The 11,928-nt window shown below is 38.5% G+C and overlaps 1 protein-coding gene across 8 annotated transcripts in view; it reads left to right on the top strand.

Annotated features, from left to right (window-relative positions):
• LOC150086018 (uncharacterized) overlaps positions 1-11,928 on the top strand; it is a 576,308-nt gene that overhangs the window by 395,852 nt on the left and 168,528 nt on the right. The window lies entirely within an intron of this gene.

The raw sequence follows: 11,928 nt of genomic DNA, 5'->3' as shown, positions 1-11,928 counted from the left end.
ATTTAAGGGAATACAAAACATAAAAAAAACACACATTTCTGGAAAAGTTTCACAAATATCTATTCGCGCAGTGTTAAATCCAGAATTACTTTATTAGTGGAGATGAGCCACTGTTTAATAGATATATGTTTACTGTCACAGAAACCTAGAACCATAACTCTGTTAGCTTTCACCTTACCTGAAGGATACAGGAGCCTGCAGCTCCTGTCTTTTATGATAATCAGAAACAACAATGATCCAAGAACCAAACCTTGGGGGACCCACACTTCTGACGTTATATTGATCTCAAGAGTGTCTATTAATCACAACATTCTGTCTTCTGCCCTGCTAGCCTTGCAGTCCATTTTAGAATCTTTTTTGTTAACACAGTGTTCTAGCTTATATAATAACCTCTCATGAGGGACTGAGTCAAATGCTTTGCTAAAATCCAAATAAACTATGATGAAATTGGTCCCTACATGCAGCTCATGAGTAACTGTGTCAGGCTTACCAGTTAAACATTATTTTACCTTAACAAAACAATGTTGTGTGTCTTTCATAATGCATTTATATCTAAATGTCCCTGGATTGCACTGTTAATTATTGTCTCTAAGCTTTTCTCTACCACTGAAATTAGATTGACTGGTCTGTAGTTACCAACTTCACTCTTAAAACTACCTTTGTGTGTTGCCAATACGTTGACACCTCAAATCCAAAGGAATCTTTCCCGAGGTCCAATGATGTGCTATTAATTAACATAAATGGTTCAGTACATCCTCTGGCTGCCTGCCTCAAATTTACTGGGTATATGCCATCAGTTCCAGGAGCCTTACTTGACTATAGGTTCAAACGTTTTTCTAATAAACAGTTATATGTAATTTTGGAATCACTAATTTCATAATAGCTCAGACTCACTTGCACCACCTCTCCTCAACAGGAAGGGTCTTTCATTAGTAAACACCGATGCATTAGCATTAGTTGAGGCATATGATGCAAGAAAGCAAGCTTATGCAGCATCAGCCCAAAAAAAACCCTCCCATTTCACCAATCTGTTCACTCCAAATGCTTGTCCAACTCAGCCTTAAATTTATTTAAGCTATCAGCTTCCACAACAACAGATGGAAGTCTGTTCCAGCAATCAACTACCCACTGGCTAAAAGGAAATTGCCTTACATCTATTCTACAGCTGTCTTTCCTCAATTTGAATCTATGCCCCTCAGGTTCTTAATCTGAGCAAGAGGAAGAATCCCATCATCCCATTGAGTTTTGTGCAACCCATTCAAGGCCTTAGACACTTCAATCAGATCATCTCACAGGTGTCTACTATCCAGCTGCTGCAATTTGCAGAACTTAAGCCTATCTTAGTAAGAGCACCCCTTTGTTCCCCTCACCAATCTTGTTGCCCTTCTTTGCACTAGTTCTAGCAACTCTACATACTTCCTAAAATGAGGCTCTGAGATCTGTACACAGTATTCAAGGTGAGGCCTGACCATTGCCTTGTACAACAGGATAATCACCACCTTGTCCCTGCTAGAAAAATTCACATATATCATTGACAAGACTCCATGACCTGCTCTGGCAGCCCATCTGTACTGCTTAGTGAACTTCATATTTGGCTGCACAATTACCCCCAGGTCTTTTTCACTCTCCACTTCCCTGAGTGTAGTTCCACACAGTTCTTACATTTCTCTTGGGTTACTGCTACCCATATGCAGTACTTTGCATTTGTAAAAGTTAAATTTCAGTTTCCACTTCAGCCCATTTGCCCAACTAATCTAAATCCTGTTGCAGTAGCATAATGTCTTTATTGTGAATAATAATCCTGCCAACCTTTGTATCATCTGCAAACTTGGACATTAAGCCTGATATACCTTCATCAATATCATTGATGAATACACAAAACAACAATGGGTCCAGCACCAAACTCTGGGGAACTCCACTAATAACATTAGTCCATGAAGAGCAGTGCCCATTGATTACCACTCTCTGTTGTCTCTCACTCAACCATCCCTTTATCCATTGTAGCAACTTGCCCTTAATACCATACTGCTCCAATTTGTATAGCAGTCTTCCATGTGCAACAGTACCAAAGCTTTCTTGAAATCCAAGTATATGATATCAAAATTATTTTTTTCATCCAGTTCCTTTGTGACAACGTAATAGTATCCAATCAAATTAGTCAGATAAGACTTCCCCTTAACAAACCCATGCTGTGTCTGAATTATTACTGCTGTCTTGTCTAGATGACCCTACAATGCTTCTTTAACTAGTGACTCCATTATTTTCCCTTGAACACAAGTTAAACTTACAGGTCTATAGTTAGTTGTATCACCTTTTGAATCCCCTGTGTGAATTGGGGATACATTTGCACACCTCCAGTCCGTGGGGACCATCCCTGAGTACAAGGAAGCTCTTATAATTAAGGCTAACAGTTTGCTTACTTCCTCTGCTGCCTCCTTTAATATAACTGGATAGATCCCATCCAAACCAGGTGCCTTCCTTATGTTTAACTTCAACAATTTCTCTTCCACTTTGCTCTCAGTTATTACAAAATACCTTAGCTCCATGGTAGAGTTTGTTAAGCTCTGGCATTCCCTTCCTTCAGCAAGCAACATCACCTGGGTTATCTAAGACTTTCCCACAACCAGTACACAGGTGTCCGATCTGATTCGTTTGACATCTGTGACAGCCAAATCCTCTGCTTGCACCTTCACGATGGTGTGACTGTTACTAATCCTGGGTATAACCCCCCAGCGCATGCACACTGTGAGTGACCATCCAGATGTAAACCAGTGTAAGCAGGAGTGAGGTGTGGCCCCCACACCACACCACACCACATGGAAGATTGCTGCCCCTCTGTGTTACCAGGCAATGAAAGGTGGTAGATGACTCTCATCAACCTGTGGAATACCACCACTTTGCTCATTGGAGACTTGAAGTGGTGGAACCCATGTTTAGTCTCCAGAGCTAAGTTCAGAATCAACCCTTTGCTATCTCTTCCATCATGCAGTATGATTAATGTCTTTTGAGGTTATGATGATCACCATGGCAAGATCCAAACTTCTTACATTTCGAGGGTATAGCTCTAAAGCAGCATTCGCAGGCTGGGTGGCCGCCAGTTAATACACCAGACTGAACTTATTGGTAACTCTCTGGGAGGTTTCCGAATCAGCTAGTGTATAATCTTGCTACCTCTAGTCTGCCAAATAGTGACTGGAGGGAGTCCAAGTAGTATGTATGCGGGTGCCATTGTCAAGGTCACGTTATGTCAAGGATCTGAGTATATTCTCACCATGTGTATGCCATATCCAAAAATTTCATTACTTCATACAGCATGTCCCCCCCCCCCCACACACTTTTTCTTACTATTGAATACACAATGAATTGTCAAACTAATAGAGCTAACTTATATGTGAAAAGATCCAAACCTCCCTGACACTTCCTAGTTCATTTCACAAATATACGTTGTCTGAGTTCTAATCTCAGTGATGTCCATTTCCACTTACAGTCTGCCAAACCCGTGCACTTTTTCCTACAGAATCTCAGTTATGGGTTGATTCAACCACTGCTCATCTCAGTTGCCAAAATTATTCACAGTATGATTCCTTTCACCTCAAAGGTGGTACTTGTGTATATGTCCGTTCCGATATTCCCTGTCAGAGACTTGGTAATTTAGAATATAATTTAGAATATCCTCTTTTCGATCTTCTCTGGTTTAAAATCTGTCCACCTCATTCTGTCATATTCATATGTTGTCTTTCCCAACTTGCCATTCTCCCAACTCCTGTAATCACTTGGAACTTTTTGACTTCCTCCCTTTACAGCTTGACTTTCTCCAATCCAACTTTCCTAACGGTGAGGTAATTTTCCTTGGTGATTTTAACGTTCACAACTCCAGCTGGCTTCCATTTTCTAGTCACACAGACTTAACTGATCGAAATGATGAGGCTTTTGCAATTACTAATGACCTCACACAGATTGTTCATTTACCTACTGGAATGCCAGACAATGTTAACCATACAGCCAACACGCTTGATCTTTTTCTCACAAAAAAACCCCTTATAAGTACAATGTCGAAGTGATTGGTCCTTTAGGCACCTCATATCACCACTTGGTGATTGTCTCTTCTCCAGTGGAAGTTTTATCTCATGACTATTCCCAACCTTGTGTTGTTTGACATTACAAGAATGCAAAATGGGATGACCTGCGAGATTTCTTTTCTTATTTTCCTTGGTCGGATTACTGTTTCAAAACTTCTGATGTCAACGTTTTCTCAGATCATGTCAGTGAAATTATTCTTGTAGGAATGGAATCCTTTATTCCACACTCCACTTTAAAATCTCGTCCTTTATCTAAACCTTGGTTTTCCAATAAATGTGCTAAGGCTGTTCAAGAGAAGAACATTGCATATCGTAATTGGTTTGTTTCCAACTCTTCAGTTTCATGTTCTGTCTACATCAAAGCTCGCAACAATTGTAAAGCAGTTATTAATCAGTCCAAACTAGATTTTGAACAGGCTAAGATTAGAAAACTTGCTTCTTGCCCTAATGGCAGCCAAGCATTCTGGTCTCTTGCCAAAGCTATTGGCTTCAACTTTTACCCAGCTCTGCTCCCACCTCTGTCAAAACCAGATGGTTCTGTTGTCACTTCAGCCAAGGATAAAGCTGACCTGCTAGCATCCCATTTTACTTCCGTCTCATGTATTAATGATCTTGGTAAAACACCTCCCACCATTCCCAGCATGGTCCATTCAATGCTTCCTGTGGTCTTCCATCAAAAGGATGTCAGTAGTATCCTGATGAATTTTGATGCTCAGAAAGCTTCATGTCCTGATGGTATTTCTCCACTTGTTATCAAAACCTGCCCTCCTGAACTTACTCCTGTTCTTTGCTGCCTTTTTTCACTTTCTTATTACAAAGGTGTTTTTCCTTCTTCTTGGAAATTTGCTCATATCCAGCCAGTTCCTAAAAAAGGTTGGCAAACACCTCCTGTACAATTATCATCCATTGAAATTACTTCTACTCTTTCTAAAGTAATGGAAAAATCAATTAACCTCCAACTCTTAAACTATCTAGAAACCATCCTTATGATCAACGATCACCACTATGGATTCCGTCAGTGTCGATCCACTAGTGATATTCTGGCTTATGTTACCCATTTATGGACAAATTCAATGGAAAAGTTCGGTGAAACACAAGCAATTGCTCTTGACATCTCAAAAGCTTTTGATTGTGTTTGGCATAAAGGTCTATTAACAAGCTTCCATCTTATGGTTTGCCAACTATTTTTTGTAATTGGTTATCCAGTTTTCTCTCTGATCGCTCACTGAGGTGATGGTAGATGGCTCTCTATCCTCTTAACTTCTTCACTAATGCTGGTGTCCTCCAAGTTTCAGTTCTTTCCCCCACTCTTTTCCTCTTGTATAATAATGACCTTCTTCCATTGACGGGAAATCTCTCCACTTTGCAGTTTGAGAAACCTCGCCCTGCTCAATAGCTTCAACTTCTCGAATGTCCACTACCAATTCCTTGAATGCTGATCTCCATGTAATTCTCCAGTGTTGCAAAGACAACTTAGTTGTTTTTATTCCTTCTAAAACTCAGTCCTGTCTTATATCTCACATAAAGGATTCTTCTGGTCCTATGCTTATCTTTGGTGACACTGATTTCTAAGCAAAATGATTTATCTCTATTGGGGATTACTCTGACTTCTAATCTCTCTTGTCACAAGTACTTTACAAATATTGCTTCCTCTGTATCTAAAACACTTGATTTTCTCTTTCGCTCTCTGCATTACTTTTCTTCTATACAGCTGTTCACACTGTACAAATTGGAAATCCGCCCTACCATTGAATATTGTTCCCATATCTTCCCCAAATCCTCTCTCAGCTGTCTAGATTCCATTCAGAAGAGGGCAGTTAGGTTAATTAATGACTCATCTCTAACATAGTCTTTCCACTCTCTGTCTCTTAGATGTTCTATTTCTGCTGCATGCCTTTTCTACAGATACTTCCACGTGCACTGTTCTTCTGAATTGGCTTCTATAATTGCCACTCTCCCTTTCAAAACTGTCCGAACACGTGCCACCACCAGCCAACATCCTTTTAATGTCCATCTTCAAACTCACAGAACCAACTTTTTATCTTTTTCGTTTATTCATTCAACTGCCGTTTTCTGGAACAACCTTCCTTCATACCTATTTTCTGAAAAGTACAGTCTAATGTCAACAGATATCTTCTTTCTTCTTCTCAACTTCCAACGGATGCATGGTACTGAGTACTATAAGTTCTGATAACACATGTTTGGGGTTTTCATATTAAAAAAAAAAAAAAAAAAATGCGCCCAATTAATAGATACCATATTGTGCCTTAAACTGTCCAATTCCCCAATGAAATTAAATCCACTGCTTTAACTTTAACTACTGGAACATCTTTCTTCATCTTCCAACTGATATTTGAGTGATCACTACCTGACAATGATTCTTGTACTTTAAGCCCTGTGATGTCATCCGATTCTTGGGTAATGGCAAGTTCAAGAACATTCTTGTCCCTAGTATTTTCTTTAACATGCTGGTACAAATAATAGTCGTCTAATTTATGTGAAATTTTTTTTTCCTATTGTGACTTTCCCTCCCACTTATTCCAGTCAATCTGGTGCAGATTGACGTCACCCATAATATCTTTGCTCTCATTATACCACTCATTATACCTTTGCTTCCTGCTACCCGACACCACACAGATTCTATTGTGGCAGACATATCTTCTTACTCAGCAAAAGCTCTTTTAGTGCTCAGCCATGCTTTTGATAAGAAGCATGATCCCACTACTCCTTTTATGTTCTCTCTCTTTCCTAATTACATTCTACATAGTGGAACTCGTCATTCCCAAGGATGTCAAGTTCCACCATAGTGTAATGTAGAGGTACCACATTTTTGTTAGATCTATTATTTCAGCATTGGCTTTCCTAACTATGAGTTTGAATTCACCTATTTATTGACAACACACTTTTGAAATTATTGAAATAATTTACTACCTCGACACACCAATGAATTTTTTTAATTTATACTTTTCCCTAGCTTTATCTGTACACTCATTTGAAACATTGCCACTCTCAAAACATCTTGCCAACATTTAGAATTAGCATTACTAGAGGCATACTATGCAAGTAAGCAAGCTTATGCAGCATCAACAAAAAAAAAAAAAAAAAAAAAAAAATTCCATTCATTCCAAATGCCTGTCCAGCTCAGCCTTAAATTTGTTTAGGCTATTAGCTTCAACAACAAAAGTTCAAAGCCTGTTACACCAATCAACTACTCGCTGGCTAAAGGGAAATTTCCGAACAAAATACGAGTAAAGATAGTCTACAACTACCTTCCTCAATTTGAAACTGTGTCCCCTCAGGTTCTTAGTCTGAGCAAGAGGAAGAATCCCATCAGCATTCAGCTTGCTCAGCCCATTCAAGGCCTTACCTCAATCAGATCACCATGCAGGTGCCTCCTCTCCAGGCACTGCAGTTTGCAGAACTTAAGCCTTTCTTGGTAAGAGCACCCCTTTGTTCCCCTCGCCAGTCTTGTTGCCCTTCTTTGTACTCGTTCTGGCAACTCTACATCCATCCTTCCTAAAATGAGGCTTCCAGACCTGTACACAGTACTTTAGGTGTGGCCTGACTATTGCCTTGTATAATGGGATAATCACCTCCCTGTCCCTGCTAGCAAAATTCCTATATATCATTGACAAGACTCTATGACCTGCCCTGGCAACTCGTCTGAACTGCTCAGCAAACTTCATATTTGACTGCACAGTTATCCCCAGGTCTTTTTCACTTTCTACTTCCCTGAGTGTGATAGCACACAGTTAGTAAGTTTCTCTTTGGTTATTGCTACCCATATGCAGTACTTTGCATTTATCAATGTTAAACTTCAGTTGCCACTTCTCAGCCCATTTGCCCAACTTATTTAGTTCCATTTGTAGTAGCATAATGTTTTACTGTTGTTAACAACTCTGCCAACCTTTGTATCATCTGCAAACCTGATATACCTTCATCAATATCATTAATTAATATATAAAACAACAATGGGCCCAACAACGAACCCTGGGGAACTCCATTAATAACATTTGTCCTGCAGCGATGATCCTGCAATGCTTCTTTAACCAGCATCTTCATTATTTTCCCCAGAACACAAGTTAAACTAACAGGTCTATAGTTACTTTTGTCACCTTTTGAACTCCCTTTCTGAATTTGGGATACATTTGCACACCTCCAGTCCGTGGGGACTAATCCTGAGTACAAGGAAGCTCTCATAATTAAGGCTAACAGTTTGCTTGCTTCCTCTGCTGCTTCCTTTAATATAACTGGATAGATCCCATCCAAACCAGGTGCCTTCCTTATGTGTAAGTTCAACAATTTCTCCTCCACTTTGCTCTCAGTTATTACAAAATCACTTAGCTCCCTGTTAGAGTTTGATAAACCTCTAACATTCCCCTCCTTGAATAACTCCTCGCGTGTGAATGTAAATGGAAAATACTCATTAAGTTTATCAGTTACCTTAGCATGATCGTCAATAGTGAACCCATCTATGTTAAGTGGTCCAATCTGATTCATCCCTTTCCTTCTAGAGTTTACATAAGTAAAGAACTGTTTGCTGTTTTTGTTTGTATCCTTTGCCAAAGATTTCTTGTAATCTGCTTTCGCCTGCATAACCTCCTTTGTGACTTAATTACAGACATATTTTATATGTGCCATAGGCTTCTGTGTCGCTTGATAATTTATATGAATGCCATACATTTTCCTTCTCTGTCGCGAGCCTCAGTAATTAGGGCGCCTCCGTAGCCAGGTGGGAAGGAGCAGCATTGCGTAGCACATGCTTCTTGATTAGACCAGTGTTCGAGCCCGTCACCACCAAATACGGAGGATGCGGAAAGGTTAGGGAGTGACCACCGCATATCCCGGAGCAATATGGCCTTAGTTGCTAATGCTCCTAAAAAAAAAAAAAATAAATAAAAAAAATAGCAAATAACAAGCCTCAGTAATTCATCTAACATCCATTTAGGCCTAAACCTTGAACAGTATTTCTTAGTTGGAATGAAAAAGCCTAGTAGCCTGCAAAATTAAGTCCCTCAAGGCTTCCCATTTAGAATTCAACGTTGGTAATGTCATCAGTTAGTCCCACCGTATTGAATTTAAAAACTGTCTGAGACTCCTGTAGTCACCTTTATGAAAGGTGACTACCCCTATTAAAATCTGAAAATCTGTTGGTAACATCATCGGTCGTTGCTTCCAGCAAACAACCTGATTATTAGTCACACTCCCTGGTTCTGGTCCAGCTATCCTTATTATGAAAAATATTCCCCATTTCCCCAACAGTAGAATCCAATAAAACTAAATCTCCTTCAACCAGAGCAGTATGCACTTGACTGTTATTTACTAGAACCCAAATCAGAGTTGTATCACTTGTCAGGTCTCAAGATACCTGAGTCCCTGTCATGCTCCCAGTTACATTTGTTTCTAGGGCAAATACTAGTTTCTTCAGTAACACAAATTCTTCTAATAATGCACCAAATTTTAATTTGAGATTTGTACACTCCTTACATCAGGTGCAAAAAAATCAATAGTCAGTTGAGCTTGATTGGTCTAATAGACGGACTTTTGAATACATGCCACAAGCTATACAAACTCATGACTCACACCAGAAATGCTCCCAGGCATTTTCATCTTAGTCGTAATGTCTCTGGGTGATGTATCAAAAGTGGATCTTGTAACAACCATTATTTAGTTAAAATTTGAACTTGAAAAAGATTACAAAACTTAAATTAATAAAATTTTATAGAAATTAAACTGTTACCAAAACTTTATCCACTAGTGAAGTTAAAATTAAGCTTCCCAAGTTTGTTTTAAATTTAACTTTAATAATAAAATTTACAAAATTAGTGAATTAAGATTAAAAAATTACAGAAATTAAATTTAAACAAAAATCATTTACCAGATACTTGACATTAAATCCTTTTCAGTTAAGCTGCTGTAGCCAACTTAAAATACATCTGGTTCTGATTGTTAAACCACCCTTCCAATTTTTGAATCATCAGCAAACTGAAAAAAAAAAAATGTTTTCTGTACTTCTCAATCTCATTGAAGGTAAAGAAATGGTATTTTGTCAACTGCTTATGTCAATTTTAATGCAATTTAAATGTTATTTTGAAATGAATGAAGAAATAAATAATTTATGTACAGTGGTCCTTAGGAACTGTGCACAGAGAAGCATGAAATATAACAAGTTGTTCCAAGTCATTCCTGATAGCAATGTTGAATGTCAAAGAATATTCAAACAAGTGGGGGGGGGAAGAAGAACACTGAATTCAGGTTTCTCTTTCTTTTGCAGTTTTGGAAATGCTCTTGACAGCTAAATATAACTTTTACTCGACATTTATGGAGAGGTACAAAGTCTGTTACAATACCTTTCTTGAAGCAGTCATAATTATTTGATGTCTGAAAGACAATCCAACAGAAAAATGCTAGGTAAGCTAATGTTTAAAAGCATCCTGTACTGGTGTAAATCAATCCTGTGACTGTATTTTAATATACATTGTGTATTTTTTAAATGAAATTTAATTTCTAGTGCAATGTGGACTTCAAAAAAAACCTATTTTTCTCCTGAAAAATCCGTCTGTCTATAAATACCTAGTGTTCAGTTTACAAAAGGCAAAAGTTGGCAGCTATAAGGAAAGTAGTGGTATTGTACTCTATGATGAGTTATCCACCACCTAATGTTCCCTACTTTAATGGAGGGTTGGGAATTTCTCTATGGTGTGAGAAATCCTCTCACTGATAGCTGGGTTATATTTGATGAAGGTATGCTAGTCAGTTTTTATCCAAATCTACCATTTCTGGAAGTGCCACTTTCTTTCTTTAGTCTCAGGTTCTGCTGCAAAGTACTGTTAATGCTTATACAATCATTAGTGGCACTCTGCCACTAATGGAGCATCATGGAGCATCTCTGTCGTGGAGCATCGTTTTCCACAATTGTTGCATCCCATTGTGTGACAGATAGTACTTTTAGATGAATGTGAAAACTTACATGTAAAAGAATTGCTATTGCTTATTTATTTATTTTATTTATTTTTTTACTTATTACAGAATAATCTTTTATTATTATTAATGTAGATACAGTTGTATCATAATGAAACAAAAATTATTGGCATAAATGTTTAAAAAAAATTTACATCATTACTTGGTAAGTGACAAGAGCAGTAATGATGCATGGCCAGCATGATACACATTAGGGGGGGGGGGTAATCAAAAAATTCGTACCCTTACCTAGAAATAATAGCCCTATAAAAGGGAAACTTCACAGGAACCTTAATCCATTTCTATGTATTCTTCGTGTATAGTAACACATTTCTCCCATCTATGGATCAGTTGTTTCATGCCTTGATTATAGAAGTCTACACTTTTTGCCTGAAATCATGATTCCACTTCATGGATGACTTCCTGAGATGAATCAAAGTGATGTCCACATAATGGTTTCTTCATTTCTCGAAACAAGAAGTCTGATGGTAGTGGGTCAGGAGAATAGGGTGGGTTTACCCTAAAAAAGTTCTCAACATCAGCATTAGACAAATCAGAAAGTTGGCAAGAACATTGCATTGGACATTGCTTCTGCAAAGACATTAGCAATCATGGAACTCAGCTGGTGCTGAATGATGTCTGTCACTCAGCACCAGCTGCTCAACCTTTGCAACCGTCTCACTGTCTGTGGACGTTGATGGCCTTCCTTCTCTTGGCTCATCAAAGACACGTGTTCGACCACACTGGAACTTCAGTTTCCACTTTTTTATAGTGTCATAGGATAGACAATTCTGCCCATACACAGCTTTCATCTCTTTGTCAATTTCCTAAGCTTTCTTGCCCTGCAAATGCAGGAACTTGCTCACTGCTCGATACTCTGCTTCGTCAA

This window comes from Mastigoproctus giganteus, chromosome 5, assembly GCF_048544385.1.
Source record: "Mastigoproctus giganteus isolate SK-2022 chromosome 5, ASM4854438v1, whole genome shotgun sequence".
Lineage (NCBI taxonomy): Eukaryota > Metazoa > Arthropoda > Arachnida > Uropygi > Thelyphonidae > Mastigoproctus > Mastigoproctus giganteus.
Note: the sequence above shows the minus strand (reverse complement) of the source record. Positions and strands in the feature narration are given on the sequence as shown.